Genomic DNA, 18330 nt, shown 5'->3' with positions numbered 1-18330 from the left:
AATAGAGTGTAATAGGATAGCCATTAGAAATAATGGTCTGTACAATAAAAATAACAATGGGTTAGAAAGCCACTTGAAATGAGACCATTGTGAAATGTGCTTATAATGAAAACTCAATTTAGTCATACAACTGGAAAAGACAATGAAGTCAATTGCATTATTTCTTATAGGTAATTATATTTATGAAAAGTAAATCTTGCTTTAAGATAGTCATAAGATCAGCCATGGCTTTTTAAGAAAAAATATGTTCCTGCAAAACAGAATTTAATTGAGGAAAAATTAACTTTTTCAATATGACAAAACGCTTGGCCAATTGCCCAAGGTCTGACTCCTGAAATCATTATCACCATGGACAAAACAAGTCGATCATCTGGACTGTTTTATTTTTCATTACACCGATATTTCACTTCATAAATTCTCATAAATTAAGCCTTTTAAATTCATTGGCCAAATAACTAGTTTTTCATTTATCTAACAAACATCATTTGAGCACACATTAGATGCTCGGAACTAGGCTAAGGATTGGAACTAAGATATGGTCATGGTCTGCTGGCACCTCACAATCTAGCAGAATCTTTATAAAAGCTTCCCATTAATAAAAACAATGATTACTATGAGGATTTATTTTGAGTGGGATGGCAACTCAAGGATTAACAAAAGGGCACAGCCTTTGCCTTGATGGAGCCTGAATTCTATTAGGGAATTTAGAAATTAAATAGTTATGCAATTAATATATTAATTTGTTGGATTGGGATTTATCCAACCCACTAGAAGCCAGAGATCTATGAGGACTTGTAATTCAGAGTCTGACCTAGAAAAGACTTTGTAGAAGATATTAGAATTAGGGTTTAAGACATAAAGAGTTTATCAGATGCAGAAAGAAGAAAGGAAATTGCAAGCAAAGAAAATGATATTAACATTAGCATCTCACCTCGATGTTAAAATATCTGGTACATTCTAGAAGTAGCAGAATATTTTTTCAGTAAAATTCAATGCAACATGGAGAGTATTAGAGGAATTCTGTTTTCTTAACAATAATGCCATGAAAGAGATAAAGCATTCTTTCTCAAGAGCAATTCACTCTTGGAGAAAGATGGTTTTGAAAATTATTCCCCTGTCATGCTACAATAGCTCATGTTTCCAGAGTCAAACCAAACTGAACCTCCACACTGTGAGCAGAGTCTTGCTCTGGGGGATGGAGATCACCTATGGGGCCAAATTAGAAGACAAAGCCCAATTCCCTTCTCAGCAAAGAAGGGCTGAGTATCAAAATGCAGCAATGGTAGGAAAAATAACTTTCCTCTTCTCTGTCTCTATTTTGATGAACATTGACAAAATTCTCCTAGCACCTCAAATAATAGAAAACCTAGAAGCAATTCTAAACATTTGTTTGCTCTATCATACTCTCAATAAGTCAGTTACAAACTGCTATTTATCCTACCTTCCTTGTATCTCTTGAATGTGTGCTCACTTTAAATTCCATCTGTTTAACCCTTCTTACCTCCTGGACTGTGATAACCCAGGCATTTTTAGTAGTCTCATCACTCATCTTCCTGCCTCTGCTTTCAGCTCTTTGCAATCTGTATATCATTTTTATCAGGTAATCCTCCAAATCATTTGATCATGTCATTTCTGGGCTCAGATATCAAGTTTTTTCAGGAAAAGGTCCAAGTTTCTCAACACTGCCTCCAAAGTACCTTATAATTTGAGGACAACTTACTTTTCTGGTTTTATTGCCTATAAAACCCCTATACATAGTAAGATCTACAGCCTTATTGAGCCACTTACACAATCCTAAATGAGCTTCTCTCCTATGGGGGCCATTCTCTGGTAAATTTAGTTTTGGAGGTCCAGAAATTAAATATAGCTCTATTAAATACATTTCAGAGATCTTCTTAGATTGAAAAATAAAAATGGAGAATAATTGCATTTTTATGAGGATTTGTTGAAGAAAATATTGATTATGAGTTGGTTTCTTGGAAGAATATTATATATTATCAAAAAAGTCAATTTTTATATTTCAAAACCAAAAGAAGCTGGGTACAGTGGCACACGCCTGTAATCCCAGCAGCTCTGGAGGCGGAGACAGACAAGTTCAATGTCAGCCTCAGCAATGGTGAGTCACTAAGCAACTCAATGAGACCCTGTCTCTAAATAAAATATAAAATAAGGCTGGCATGTGGCTCAGTGGTCAAGACCCCAACTTCAATTCCTGGAGCACCCCTCTCCTTCCAGAAAATAAAGAAAACAAAACCAAGGCTCTTGGTTTGTATGCAACCAATGAAGGTTCTCATGTGAAGTTGACCAATAGATAATGACATTTACAAACAAAATAGCATGGTCTTGTCATCAAAACAGATATGAAGACCAATAGAATAGAAGACACAGAGACAAAATCACATAGATATAGTTATCTGATACTTGACAGGAAAAAGAATAGTCTTTTTAACAGGTTCTGCCTATAAAACTGGTTATCCATATATAGAGGAATGAAACTATATCCCTATATCTCACCCTGCACAAAAGTTAACTCAAAGTGGATCAAACACCTAGAAATTAGACAGAAACTTTGCAACTTCTAGAAAAAATAACATTTTAATACTCCATCATATGTACTCAGACACCAACTTCCTTAACAAGAAAAGTGCAAGAAATAAAATCAAGAATCAAAAACGGCGATGGTATGAAATTACAAAGCTTCTGCACAGCAAAGGAAGTAATTGTGAAGAGAGAGCTTACATATAGGGAGAATATCTTTGCCAGCTGCTCCTTTTGAAAGGGGAATAATATCCAGAATATATATATGAACTCAAAAGACTTAACAGCAAAAATCCAAGTAACCCAATTAATAAAAGGACCAAAGAGAAAAAAAAAGAAAAAAAAGAAATATTAAAAAACCTAAATGGTTCTTTACAAATGACCAACAAATATATAAAAAAAGAAAGTTCAGCTGGGCGCAGTGTCACATGCCTGTAATTCCAGTGGCTCAGGAAGCTAAGACAGGAGAATCAGGAGTTCAAATCCAGCCTTAGCAAAAAGTAAGCCGCTAAGCAACTCAGTGAGACTGTCTTTAAGTACAAAAAGGGCTGGCGATATAGGTCAGTGGTCGAGTGCCACTGAGTTCAATCCCTGACACTTACCACTACCCAAAAAAGTTCAGCTATCCTAGCAATGAGATTTCATCTCATTCCAGTTAGAATGACAATCATCAAGAATACAAATAATGAAAAATACTGGCCAGGACATGGGGGGAAAAGTACACTTGTACATTATACATGGGACTCCAAGTTAGTACAAACACTTTGGAAGTCAGTATGGTGATTCCCCAAAAAGCTAGAAATGGAACAACCATATAACCTGGCTATACCACTCCTTGGTTTTTATCCCAAAGAACTAAAAGAAGAAAAATATAATGATACAGGCACATCAATGTTTATAGCAGTGCAATTCACAATGACCAAGTATTGGAACCTGCACAGGTACCTATCAACAGATAAACAGATTAAGACAATGAGGTACATATATACAATGGAATTTATTTCAACCATGATGAATGAAACTATGGTATATGCTGATAAACAAATGGAACTGAGGAACATAATGCTACATGAAATAAGCCAGACTCAGAAAATCCAGGGTTAAATATTTTCTCTCATATATCGAAGCTAGACCAAAATGAGGGGGAAAAATGAGGGGGGTGTGATTCCATGAAAATAGAAGGGAGATCTGTGGAATACAGGAAGGGGACAGTACGGAGGAAAGAGGAAAGGGAAAAGGAAGAAATAGTGAGATCAAATTGATTAAATTATGCTAGGTACATATATGAGTATACCACAGAGACTTCATATATATATATAAAATCAATCACTAATTTTAAGAAGTACAAATAAATAAAAGGAAAAGCAGTAGAGAAATGGGAACAGGGAAAGAGAAGAGAAGAAGGAGAGAGGAAATAATGGGATGTAAGTACAGCAAATTATATTCCATTTATGTGTGATTATGTCAGGATGACCCCCAATATTATACATAACTATAATGCATTAATAAAAACATCAAAAATAAAATAAAAAATAAAGATATAGCTTAGGAAGGATATATACTCATAAAGATTTACTTTTTTTTCTTGACACTAGGGGATTGAACTCAGGGGTACCTGATCACTGAAGCCACATCCCCAGTCCTATTTTTTTTTTTTTGTATTTTATTGGGGTCAAGGTCTCACTGAGTTGCTCAGCACCTCACTTTTTGCTGAGGCTGGCTTTGAACTCATGATCCTCCTGTCTCAGCCTCCTGAACTGCTGGGATTACAGGCATGTGTCATTGTACCCAGAAAGATTTACTTTTTAATATATATAAAATCTAAGTTATATGGCAAAATCAATACACATATATATGCATATGTGGACAAAAAGAATATATTCAACAAGCAAAACATGCTTATGTCTATGTGTGCACATTTATATGTATTTATCCATGTCATAAACATAATAATATGTAATCAGCTATTATATTTAAATTCAAAATAGAATTTGTATTAGCAAAGAAAAATAAAAGTTTAGTTTCACCTGAAAAAAAAAATCTATGTAATGCGGATGTAGTTCAGTGGTAAAGCACTTCCCTATTATGGGTGAGGCCCTGGGTTTAATCCCCAGAACCAACAACAACAAAAAAAAAAAAAGAAAGAAAGAAAGAAAAGAAATATATATATATATCTTACCTTAGAACATTAATGCAGAAAAATGAAGTAGTAGGTGAAGTCTGTCACTATTTCCTAATTTAAAAGCTGTTAAAATAGACATAGACTCTGAGTTTTAATATAGGACTCTAAACTAAAGGGAAGCATGATTATGATAATTTTTAAGGCCACATGATATGTTCTGCATCAACCCAAACCATCAGTTCTCCTTTGTCCATCCCAGTCAGGTGAGTGACAGATTCATATCAATAATGTTTCTTACTAAAGCAGGGGTCTGTATCTGATAGCTCATAGGCTGAATGTGGCCCACTGTCTTTTTTCACTCAGCCTTCAAGTTAGGAATGGTTTTGACATTTTTAAATAGTGAGGAAAATATCAAAAGAAGAGTACCATTTTATGATATATGAAAATGATATCAGATTTAAGTTAAGTGTTCATAAATAACATTTTATTGGAACATAACTGTCTTAGTCTGTTCTTCTATAACAGACTACCAGGGATTGGGTAGCATAAACAAAAAAGAAATTTATATCCCACATTTCTGGAAGCAGGAAGTTTAAGATCAAGGTTCCAGCATCTGGTGAGGATCTTTTTGCTGGTGAAGGCAGAAGAGCCCCATGAGGACACAGTGACTTTTGAGGCTTGGTAGGAGGCACAGCTTTCCTCCCAAGAAAGGTAAAAGCAGCCCTGATAGCTGACAGCTGGGTGCTACTACCTAGACTATGGTGTTTCCCTGCTGGTCACAAGCAATTCCATGAAACAGAACTCTGGTTGAGGATTCTTTGTGACCACAATGAAAACAAAAACAAAACTAAAGAAATAAACAAAAAAAATAAGACAACTGCATAAAATATACCTGAACAGACATAAAAACAGAGTTTATGCCTCTGAGAGATACTGCTTCATTTCTAATGATAGCTTCAGTTCCTTTCTATTCCTTTTATCATATAGATAAAAATACAGATATATCCAATAGAAAAAAATGCAATAATTTCAGAGAATCCCAATCGTAAATAGATAATTCCTTTTCTGAACTCTTTCCCCCAAATCATTTATGAAAATATCTCCTAACCCCCTCTTATTGAGATGTTCCATAGTTCTCCATGGCACACAATCCCTCTGGCAATAGTGATTAATATACCTGATATGAGTGAATAGGTGTATCTAGTGGCCTTTCCCTGGTGAGTATTAACTTCTACCTTTTAAAAAGCAGAGATACTTGACTTTCAAGCCTCTCTGGAGTCTTTGAATTGGTACCCCGTTATACCAGCAGAAAGATGCTCCTTACTCTTTAAGGATGCCCTGCCCAGCAGCTACTGTCCATGTGGAATTGATCATGGCTCAAGCAACAGTAGCAGCAGTAGTGACAGCAAGAGACTGCTGGTGTCTGGTCCAAGAACAGATCTTTTTTTCACTGATGACCAGTGCTGGCAGGGTTCCAGTGCTAACTGAGGCATTGGTGTTTGGTGGAGGCAACAACGGTATTCCACAACACTATGCTTTTTAAGCTGCCTTTGCTTGGTTTCTGTTACTGGTTGTCTTGCAGTCAATTCTTTTATTCATCAGTGTCCTCTCATTAGTCTTTCTCAACTTAAATCATACAGGATTGGACGCTGGGTGATTATCTTGAACTCACTGATACTGGAATAATGTTTGACATAAACATCCTATGCAACTTCATGTATTGGATGACTCTGCAGCCACAGATGGTCTTTCAAGTTTCAGGTCTAAATTTCTTATTATTTATAAAATAGCTGTCCTTAAATCCGCCACATGTACTTCCAATTTATCATGTTGAAAACAAAATTAGTCATCTTCCATGACCTTCTCTATTTCCTTCCTCTGCTGCTGATATTGCTTAAAACAGAAACCTGTGAGTTATTCCTTTCTCCATGATGAAGCCCTATGAATGCTTCTCTCCCTGAAACTCATATCTTAGAGCATCTTCACAGCTCTACTTCAGAACTTCAGTTATTGCTCCCACGTACGACTGCCATGGCTTTGCTAATGGGTTACCTTATATTCCATTGTGCCCTTTATATCTACTCTCCACGAAGCAGCCATACAGAGGTTTCTAAAAGGAAAGTTATACAATGCCAGAAATATAAGAATGCTCTTTAGGCTCCCCTTTGTCAGAGTAAATTTCCTCCAGAATTAAAATCCATATCATACCGAACCTTCAAGGAATGTTCAGAAATGCTCTTGAGTTAAAATGATCAGGGCAGGTTCAGTTGTGCTACATGGAATGTGCATTGGTATTCATGCTTCTGCCTAATAGACTTCTTTTTGGTCTCTATTGTTTATTTGTTTATTTTTGGTACTGAAGGTTGAACCTAGCATTGTTTTACCACTGAGCTACATCCCCAGTACTTTTTATATTTTTATTTTGAGACAGGGGCTCACTCAGTTGCTGAGGACCTCGCTAATTTGCTGAGGCTGACCAAAATTGTGATCCTCCCACTTGAGCCTAACTGGGATTATAGATTATGAGCCACTAGGTCTGGCTCTTTTTGGTCTCTATTTTATGCAGAAAATGATTCTGCTAAAAGGAATTTAAAGATTTTAAGTCCTTTGCCATCATTGTGGTATCACATGCCATAGTGTATGTGTTGATTCTGTGAAGCATTCATTCATTCGTTTAACAAATATTTATTAAAAATTGACCATATACTAGGTCTTATTATAAGAAATAGGAAGACAGACAAAAGTAAAATAAATAGTTTCTGCCACCATTCTAGTGGGGAAGGATGTATAAGAAGGAGAAAACCTGGTAAATTCAATATATAAAATGGTGGTAGCTGCTAGAAAATAAAGGATGAGAATGATAGAGACTATGGAGAGGGCTGCTATTTTATATAAAATGTTCAAAGAAAGCCACTCTGAAAAGCTAACAATTTATCACAGTTCCAAAGGAAGGGAGGAAACAGGACAACAAATATAACATGTAAAAACACAGAAGGCTACTGGATATAAGCATGCATTCTGGAGTCAGACTGTCTGGGATCACACTTGAGTTCTGTCACTTACTAGCCACATGATCTCGGGCAAGATACTCAACATCTCTGTACTTAAACTTCCCTGTTTGTAAAAAGAATGAGGGCATTTTGGGGCTGTGCATCTTAAATAGAGCACATAGCAAATACTCAATAATATGCTATTATTATTTTGAAAAGTGAATACTAAAAAAAAAGCTAAAAAATTATAGGAAGAAAAAAAATTCAAATATCACACAACCTAATCAATAGTTTATAGACAACAGAAGAACAAAAGGCTTTAATTGAAATAAAATTATGAAAGATCCTGGGGGTTACCTTGGATCACATGTGTAAGCAAACATCAAGAAGGTTTCATATCAATCAAACAGGAATCCATTGAATATGTACTATGTACCAAGCATTGTCACAGAGTGGGCATAGAGTAGATAATATATTTTTTTCAGAATGTTTATATTGTCATGGTAATAAGAACTACATATGGCAAAACAGGCAATTGCTGTAAAGAGTAGAAAGGTAACAATATCAAAAGAGTGAGGCTACTATGGAAAGAGGTAACCGAAAGGAAGTAGGGCCATGAAACAGGAAGCCACATGCCAGGCAGACCATGTATAGGAAACCATCTAGATGAATCCCAACCGGTTCATTAGCCACCCTTTTAATTTTTAATCAGTGTATAAGATAACAATAAGAGAATATAAATCAGAAAAATAATGCTTATTGAATTTTCATATATTATCAATCTATGGTTATCTATGTACTCAACATCAAGATCCAGAAACAAAATATTGTCAGAGTCCCAAAGCAACCCCCTCTGGCACTGTCTAGTCACTACACTGCATCCCAGAGGATAGTTGTTGTCATAAATTCTGGTAGCATAGGATAATTTTTCCTCATGTTAGACTCTATACAAATGAAAACATACATGTTGCTTATGCCTGATATCTTTCCCTCAACATTCATACAAAGAACTAGAAGTACAATTTTTATAGCAGTCTATTTATAAAAGCTTAACCCTGGAAGAATGTAACCCAAATATCCATCAAAAGGTGAAAGAGTAAACAACCTTGGTATATTTATACAATGGAATAATATTCAATAAAAAAATCAGTTAACATTATAGCACGGATAAATCTCAAAATAATTTTGCCTAATGAATGAAAGCAGACATAATAGAAGATATAATGTATGATTATACTTACATTAAATTCTAACAAATTCAAACTGACCTATAGTCACAGAAAATAGAATGGTTTGTGTCTGTAGAGGTGATGTGGTGACCAATGTTAGTAGGACACTTTGGGGATGATGGATTAGTTCATTATTTTGATTGTGGTGCTTTCACTGTGTGCATATGTTTCAAAACTTAATAAATTATATACTTTTTCAGATTTATTTAGGATTAACTAGTGTAACCAAAACTGTATAAAATACTGTATATAATTTGCTGAGATTGCTCATATGTATTCACTTATGTAATAAACATATCCACCATCCCATTCTCAATGGCCTCAAAAAATACTTGGGAATCAATCTAAACAAAGAGGCAAAAGACCTCCACAATGAAAACTACAGAACACTAGAGAAAAAAATTGAAGAAAATTTTAGAAGATAGAAATATCTCCCATGTTTTTGGATAGGCAAAATTAATTGTCAAAATGGTCATACTACCAAAAGCACTCTACAAATTTAATGCAATTCCCATTAAAATTCCAACTATGTTCTTTATAGAAATAAAAAAAGTAGTCATGAAATTCATTTGGAAAAACAAGAGGCCCAGAATAGCCAAGGCAATCCTTAGTAAGAAATGTGAAGCAGGAGGCATCACAATACCAGACCTTAGATTATACTAGACAGAAATAGTAACAAAACGGCATGATATTGGTACTAAAACATACATGAAGATCAGTGGAACAGAATAGAAGACACAGATACAAACCCACATAAATACAGTTATCTCATAGTAGACAAAAGCACCATAAACATACATTGGAGAAAAGGTAGCCTCTTCAGCAAAGAGTGCTGGTAAAACTGGGAATTCATATGTAGCAGAATGAAATTGATCCCCTATCTCTCACCCTGCACAAAACTCAAGGCAAAGTGGATCAATGACCTAGGCATTAGACCAGAGACCCTGTGCCTACTAGAAGAAAAGTGTAGACCTAACTTTCCATCATGGTGGCTAAGGAACCAACTTCCTCAATAAGACTACTGAAGCGTAAGAAGTAAAATCAGGAATCAATAAGTGGAATGGTATCAAACTAAAAAGCTTCTACACAGCAAAGGAAACAAGAAGGTGAAGAGAGAGCCCACATAATGGGAGAAAATCTTTACCACCTATACCTCAGAGCATTAATCTCCAGGATATACAAAGAACTCAAAAAACCAAAACCAAAACCAAAACCAAAAACAAAAACAAAAACAAATAACCCAATCAATAAGTGGGTAAAGGAAATGAACAGGCACTTCACAGAAGAAGAAATACAAATGGTCAATAAATATATATAAAAAAAGTTCAACAGCTCTAGCAATTAGGAAAAAACAAATTAAAACCATACCAAGATTTCACCTCTAGTCAGAATGGCAATTATCAAGAATACAAGTAACGATAATGTTGGCGAGGATGTTGGGGGAAAGATTCAATCACACATTGCTGGTGGGACTGCAAATTGGTGCAACCACTGTGGAAAGCAGTATGGAGACTCCTCAGGCAACCTGGAGTGTAACTACCATTTGACCCAGTTATCCTAATCCTTGGTATATACCCCAAGGATTTGAAATCAGCATACTACACTGACGCAGCCACATCAATGTTTTTGGCACTCAATTCACAACAGCTAATCTATGGAACCTAGATGCCTTTAGAAGATAAATGGATTAAGAAAATGTGGTACATATATACAATGGAATATTTCTTAGCCATACAAAAGGATGAAATTGTAGCATTTGCTAGTAAATGGATGGAACTGGTGACTATAATGCTAAGTAAAATAAGCTAATCCCCCCAGACGAAAAGCAGAACATTCTGATATGTGGATGCTCACATACAATAAACATTGGTGGGAGGGAAGAATAGAAGTTTATTGGACCAGACAAAGGAGAATGAAGGGAAGGGAGCAGGAACAGGAACAGGGAAAATGGTAGAATGAATTGGAAACAAATTTCCTATGTTCATATATGAATACACCAGCAGTGAAACTCCACATCATGTACATCCACAAGACTGAGATCCTAATTAGAATAACTTGTACTCCATGTATGTATGATATGTCAAAATATACTCTACTTTCCTATATATTTAAAAAGAAAAAATTTAAAAAACATGTTAAAAGAAAACATCTATCACCTCCAAAATTTTCTTGTGTCCCTTTGGAGGTATTTTTGTGTATTTATTTATTGTAAGAATACTCAATATGACAGCTATCCCATTAACTTAAATATGCTATGTTTTATTATAAATTACATAAATTATGGGACTGGGGCTGTAGCTCAACGCAATGTTTGCCTAGCATGCGTGAGGCACTGGGTTCAATCCTTAACACTATATAAAAAATAAACAAATAAAATAAAGGCATGCTATTCATATACAACTACAAAAATAATTATATATATATATATATATATAAAATTATGGTGTATGGCAGACCTTGGAACTTAATTACTTTACATAACTAACTTTATACTCTTTATACTCTGCATCTTTCCCTGGTAACCAGAGTTCTGTTGTTTACTTCCATACCTCTGCCTATTTCAGGAACCATGGCGTATTTGTCCTGTGGCTGATTTATTAAATTTACATGCAAACCTCTAACTATATCATCAAATATCCTTAAAACTTTAATTTAGCTGGAATGGGCTTTCTTTAGCTGTACTACTGCAATCAAGAATAAGGCTTCAGAGTGAGGCTGTTTGGGTTCAAATCTTAACAGCTTTCTGACCTTGTCCAAGTTATTTCTTGTTTTAGTTTCTTCGTTTATAAAACAGGGATAATAATATAAATATCTACTTCAAATAGTATAAATGTCTACTGTGAGGACTATATGAGTTAATGTATATAAAGAATTCAGAACTCAATAACAGCAACTCTATTACCTTTAGAAGTAAGACTGAACAGGGAATAACTTTTGCAAAATCAACTTAATGAAGCTTATTTCTATTTATTTTTAATTTTTTTTAAAAATTATGTTACCCAAGCTGGACTTAAACTTCCTTTCTCAAGTGATCCTCCAGAGAAGCTGGGATTACAGGTGTGCACCCACCACTGTACAAGGTTTTATTTCTGCTTATTGACCTATTCTACTGGCATATAAAATCATACTTGAATAGGTTCTATTATACTTCCCAAACTTCATTTCTTGACATTCACTAGCCAGTACATTCCACACAAACGATCCTCTTGGTATTTTGCATAATTCATCAATTTCTCATTCATCTCTCTGCTTTTGCACATGACTTCCCTTGGCCTAGACTCTCTCTTCTATGAAAGCAAGAGCTCATTGAAAGGACTGAAAAGAATGTTTGTACTTCAAGAATGAGAATTTTGTATTAAAAAGTAAATTTAAAAATCTCTTAGAATACCAAATGCCTTGATATTAGAAGCTATGTAGCTTATCTACTTATCTCAACGAATACTGAAAGTACTTTAATAGTTACTGTATAGAAGTATCCTAATCTGCTTAACAATATTTATGCAAAATTACTAAGTAAAATAATTTATATTTAAAAATTTTACTAGTTGGTATGAAATCCTTCTGCAAAGCATCTACTTATATTGAGAATTACAATTTGAAACATGTCCTCAAGAAAAAAATATAGGATTAATATACATCAATAATAGCATAAGCTTATGTAAAAATAAATGCACTGCCCATGCACTAAGGATATGATTTTTATTTTAATGAATAATATTAAAGTTCTTATTTGCTTAATAGGAAATATGTTTATAGCTTCCTTATCAGTTTAATATGAAGATCAAAAAACTCCAAAACACTTTTGAAAGCATTCTTTGCTGGGCTTCAAAGTGTTTAATGCATATTAGCTGAATGAAGTATTGTTATTTTTTCAAGTTCAAATCTTAAAAAATACAAGGAAATCACTTTGATTTTAAGAGGTTGGAAAATAAAACTGGAAAGACAGTGAATCGTAAATCAAGGCAGCATTATATTATTGCAAATAATTGATGCTCATAATTATGAAACTCAGTGACCTTCTCAATTTTCATTATGAGGATTGACTGGTTAATCTGTGATTCCAAAACCCAATACATACCATGATGTATTTTATAAATATTTAGTAGGGCACTATAGTTATACATAATGGGATTAATTTTTGATATATCTATAAATGCACATAACATAGTTTGCTCCACTTCAATCTCCAGTACTTTAAGTATTAAAAAACACCTTAAGAGAATAAGCAAATCTTGTCATGAGTGATAAATATCTATAATCTTTAAGGATCATTAATACAGTCTTATTTCTAATCAAGTGACTTCAGGGTAAATCAAATGACTGATATCATCAGAAGTAATTAGAAATTTCTTAAACGGAACTTAGGCAAAACTATAATTGTTAGAAAAAGCAATTGAGTTGATATATTATGCAGTATTGGAGAGAAAAGTGGGTTGAGCACAGTTTCTGCTGCTTTCTACTAGAGCGATCTTGGGTAAATCATTTAATTTCTCTGAGACTCAGTTTTTCTCAAATGTGACAATATGTACTTTACACAGTAGCTACAAGGTTTTATGAAATAATGCATGTGTGTACAGAGCCTGGCACCCACCAAATAAACATTAGTTCCCTTCATTGTTAAAGAATAAGAGACTATTTAAAGTCCAAGTAAATTTTGTTTCAGTCATGGTTTAGTGAGAGGTCAAAGCCAAGTTAGAGTTGCAATGCATACAGCTTTGTACACCTTCAGGCCTACCACAGTACATTAGGGATTTGAAGAGCTTAAATTCATGGTTTGCTTTATTTGTGAGATGTTGCACCCACATTTAAATTCTGTCATTTGAGTTTTTGACTCTTGCCTTGAACACCCTGTCCTTGTTATTCATGTCCTCTTTTACTTTACATTTAAAAAATTTTCAACTTTATTGAGGTATATTTGACAAGAAAAAGTTGTATATACTCAATATGTACAACTTGGTGTTTTGATACATGCACACATTGTGCAAAGGTTACCATAATGAAGCTAATTAACTAATCTATCACCTCATACAGATACGTTCTTTTTTTTTATTGTTGGTTGTTCAAAACATTACATAGTTCTTGATATATCATATTTCACATTTTTATTCCTATGGTGATAATAATTCAGGTTGACTTTCTTAGAATATTTTAGAATACCATACATTATTAATATAGTCACCATCCTATTTAGGTTTTTAGAAAATATCCATCTTATAAACATGAGTTTGTACACTCTGACCTACATTATTCCTTATGCACCATCCCCTAGCCCCTGCTAATGCCACCTTACTCTCTGTTTCTATATAATTGACCTTCTTTGAGATCATGCAGCATTTTTCATTTTGTGTCTGATTTAATTCACTTAACAAAATATAATCCATGCATTTCAAGCTGTCGCAAATGACAGGACTCCTTCTTTAAGTTCAAATATTATTCCATTATATGTAAGTGAGATATATGCATGTATATGTGCATATATATGTGTATGCATGTGTGTGTATGTATATATATCTCATAATTTCTTTATCAGTTGACTACAAGTTTGCTTTTATATTTTGGTTACTGTATATATTCTGAAAAGGAACTACTGGATCAATAGTAGTTTCATTATTTATTTATTTTTTAAAATTATTTTTTAGTTGTAGAGGAACATGATACCTTTATTTATTTATTTTTACATGGTGCTAAGGATCGAACCCAATGCCTCTCCCATGCAAGGCAAGTACTTTACCATTGAGCTACAACCCTAGCCCCAGTAGTTTTATTATTAATGTTTTGAGAAATCTCCATATTATTTTCCCTAATGGCTTTATCCATTAACATTGCCACAAATTTATATTTTCTAAATACCATCCTCAATACTTTTTATCTGTTTTTGTTCTGATAATTGTGTCCTAACAGGTATGAGATGCTATCTCATTGTGGTTTCGATCTGTATTCGCTTAATGATTAGTGATATTGAAAACTTTCATATACCTATTGACTATTATATGTATTCCTTGGAAAAATGCCTATAAGGTCTTTTGCTTATCTTTCACATTGGGTTGATTCGCTATTGAGTTTTTTAATTTCTTTATGTGTTTTGCATATTGACCCTTCTCAGACTTAACAGATGGCAAATATTTTCTCACAATATAAAAATTGTCTTTTCATTTTGTTAATGTTTTCTTTGCTATATGGAATCTTTTCACTTAGATATGTCCCATCTGTTTATTTTTGCTTTTTTTTGCCTAAGTTTTTGGTGTCATAATAATTCAAATGGAAACACACACACATACAAGCATATATACATATATGTGTGTGTGTGTGTGTGTATTGTATGATGATGCTAACAGTTTCAAACTCAGAAATCTTTTTCAGGTTGAACATTCCTATTTCAAAAACCCCAAATTCCAAATCCAAATTGCTCTAGAATCCAAAATTTTTGGAACACTTATATCATATAAAAGTAAAAATTTCCACATCTGACCTCATGTGCAGGTCTTGGTCAAAACTCAGGGCCAATAAAAATACTGATTAAAATTATCTTCAGCTCCATCCTCAAGATATCTCATTATGTATTTAAAAATACTCCAAAATCCACAAAACTTCAAAATCTTAAATTCTTCTCCTAAACTTTTCAAATAAAGGCTACTTAAACTGTAGTTGCCCAATTGAAATTAGCACACAAAGTGTTGGTCTCATTGGCAGTTTTTGTTTTGTTTGTAGCTGGGGTCTTTATGTGTTACACAGGCCGGTATGGAACTGCTGGGCTCAAGCTACTCCTGCCTCAGCCTTCCAGAGTGCTGGAACTACAGATGCATGCCACCATGCCATGATCCCTGTGAGTTTTGAGGAAAATGAGTCTTGTGACAGTTTTGCAATTTTATGAATAGGTACAGAGAATACCTTTAGACATTTCAGTTGTGTTGTTTTTTATTACATGTAATAGTACTAAAATACTCAGCAGGAATAGTATTTCCTCTGATTATTACATCTGCTCTATCCATTTAACAAATGTAACTTTTGGACCAGGCACTTTTCTAGCCACTGTAGGATGATGAATAAGACAATTCTGCCTTCCAAGAACTCAAGGAAGCAGACCCATGACATAGTGACCTTTTAGTAACATTACATCCAAAGTCCAATATTCATATGTAGTAGAGTGACTAGGGTCGGGGAACCAGAGAAGCCTTGATAGATTGACATATGGATTGGACCTTAGTCAAACTAATAAAGGGAAGCAGATTTATGGTCAATTACAAACAGATATTAATGCAAGATGCTTTGATTTGGCTTCACAATTTGTTATTAGTTACATTCGAACATGGCTATGTCTATTGTCCAGGAAATCCTTTTCAAATCAAATCATAAAAGTGCAGAATGAGCACTGATTTAAGGAATAACCTGGAAGAAGTTTGATTTTACCAACCTTTGCCCTATAAATGCCAAGATGAACTACACTCTGATGAAACCCCTTGGATTTCACTGCCAAAAATGTTTCTGCAACTCTATGTACTTTACTTCATCCCTGTTGTCACAAAATTCTCCCTTGTTTGGCGAGATTAAAGTAACTATTTTTCAGGCAGCTGCTCCTATATTATTGTTGTAAAGGATATTTAAAGAACCATAGACCCTAATGGGCAATTTTCCTCTAAGATTTTTTTTCCACATTTAGGGGTTCTTGGTTTTAGCACTTATTGATATTTCCCCCCATACCCTATAGCACACCAATATTCCTAGGGAAAGCTTACTCTCCTATCCCAAGAACTCTCCTCATACCTGTCATTACCCCATCTTCTATCCTCCATTACCTCTTTCCTCAGTGCTGGTTAGAGTTCACAGTACGTGCCCCTGATATGCATGTTCTCTCATTTCCAGTTTCCTCAGGAAGCCCACTGGGCTGGTTCTTCTACTCCAACTCAACTCTCTTCGCTGCCATCTTTCCTAACTTGGTCCCTCCATACCTTGTATCCTCTGCTTCTCTGGAAGGCTCACATGACATCCTTATCACATATTTTCTTTTCTCCATGTTCATGGTGTCTTTTGGGAGTGAAACACTTCTGTTTTGTTCATCTAATAACAATCTGGCAGAAACCTCTACAACATTATGCTAAGTGAAAGAAGCCAGATACCAAAAAGTACATGCAATTCCATTTATATGAAATGTGCCGAAAAGACAAGTTTAAAGAGACAGAAAACAGATTAGGGGTTGCCTGGGGCTGGGGTAGTAGAGATGATAGGCATGGAAATTGACTCTGAATGAGCAGGAGGAATTTGGAAGGAGGCTAATGAAAATGTCCCAAATTGGATTGTGGTGATAACTGTACAATTCTATAAATTTACCAAAATATATTGAATTGTACAATTAAAATGGGTATGTTTTGGGTTATATGTTTTACATTTCAATAAATCGTTTTTTTCTTAACAAAAGAAATTAAGATTGGCTTTGTTCTTTGCTTTCTTAGCACAGAGAGTTCTTATGAATTCTTAGCAATTTTTATTCCATCACTCACAGATCTGACTTGTTCTTCTCTGAAAATTCTTTCATTAAAAATGCACTACTGTCCACAAAATAAAGTTCAACCATGCATATGAATCCCTCTTGACCTCTCCTCTCTGTCATGGCTAATCCCTCCTCATGCCTACTATTTTATCCTCAAAACACGTACCCTCTATGACAACACTTGTTCTCCTGTACATTTTTAAATTCCAGTTTATTATTTGAAAGACCCTTTAGACTTCACCTCTTTTGTAGTTCTCACCTGGACTTTATGGTCTTATCTGAGAAGTAAGTACTTCTATGTGCTATTTCTGTGCATCTGTGGTATTTCTGTAGTCCTGTGCACCAGGCTGTCCAGCCTATGCTGATGCAATTGTCTGTATTCCTCACCAGACTCTGAGCTACCTAAACAGCAGGGGCTCCTTGCATTTGGTGTCTCCAGGATTAATCACCCTGCTTAACACAGAATCAGGTCTAAGAAGAGTTTATTTAACTTGTTTGAATATGTTTGCATTCTCTCCAAAATTTGCCTGAGCAGAAGAATTTGAATTTCAGATGTTGTGTCCACACACAGTTGTGTTAAATGCAGCTGAAATCAAAATAAATGGCTTATATGGAGGGGGATTACTGGTTTGACAGAAGAGTTTTATCTCAAGGAGAACTTGAGAAACTATGTAGTTTCCAAACCCTCAAGCTGTTCCAATCCCTTCTGTTTCAAACCTTTTATTTTTACTATACCTAACTGAGCATCCAGAGGCCATCACTTTTAGTATTATTTCATTTTTATACCAAAAACCTATCAGTCTTTATCCAACTTGTATTGATTGCTAGTGGCAGAAACAAGTGATATAAAATAAAATAAAATAGACTACACTGAATATGGCTTCTTTTATTATTATTTTTTACTAAAATTTGTAGATTAATCATAATTTTAGAGGCAATGTTTAGATTTGATAGTTTTGCTGCGGC

At 34.5% G+C, this 18330-nt stretch overlaps 1 protein-coding gene across 9 annotated transcripts in view; it reads right to left on the bottom strand.

The window, feature by feature from the left end:
- Lrrc7 (leucine rich repeat containing 7) overlaps positions 1-18330 on the bottom strand; it is a 516598-nt gene that overhangs the window by 203780 nt on the left and 294488 nt on the right. The window lies entirely within an intron of this gene.

Source organism: Ictidomys tridecemlineatus, chromosome 11 (genome assembly GCF_052094955.1).
Source record: "Ictidomys tridecemlineatus isolate mIctTri1 chromosome 11, mIctTri1.hap1, whole genome shotgun sequence".
NCBI lineage: Eukaryota > Metazoa > Chordata > Mammalia > Rodentia > Sciuridae > Ictidomys > Ictidomys tridecemlineatus.
Note: the sequence above shows the minus strand (reverse complement) of the source record. Positions and strands in the feature narration are given on the sequence as shown.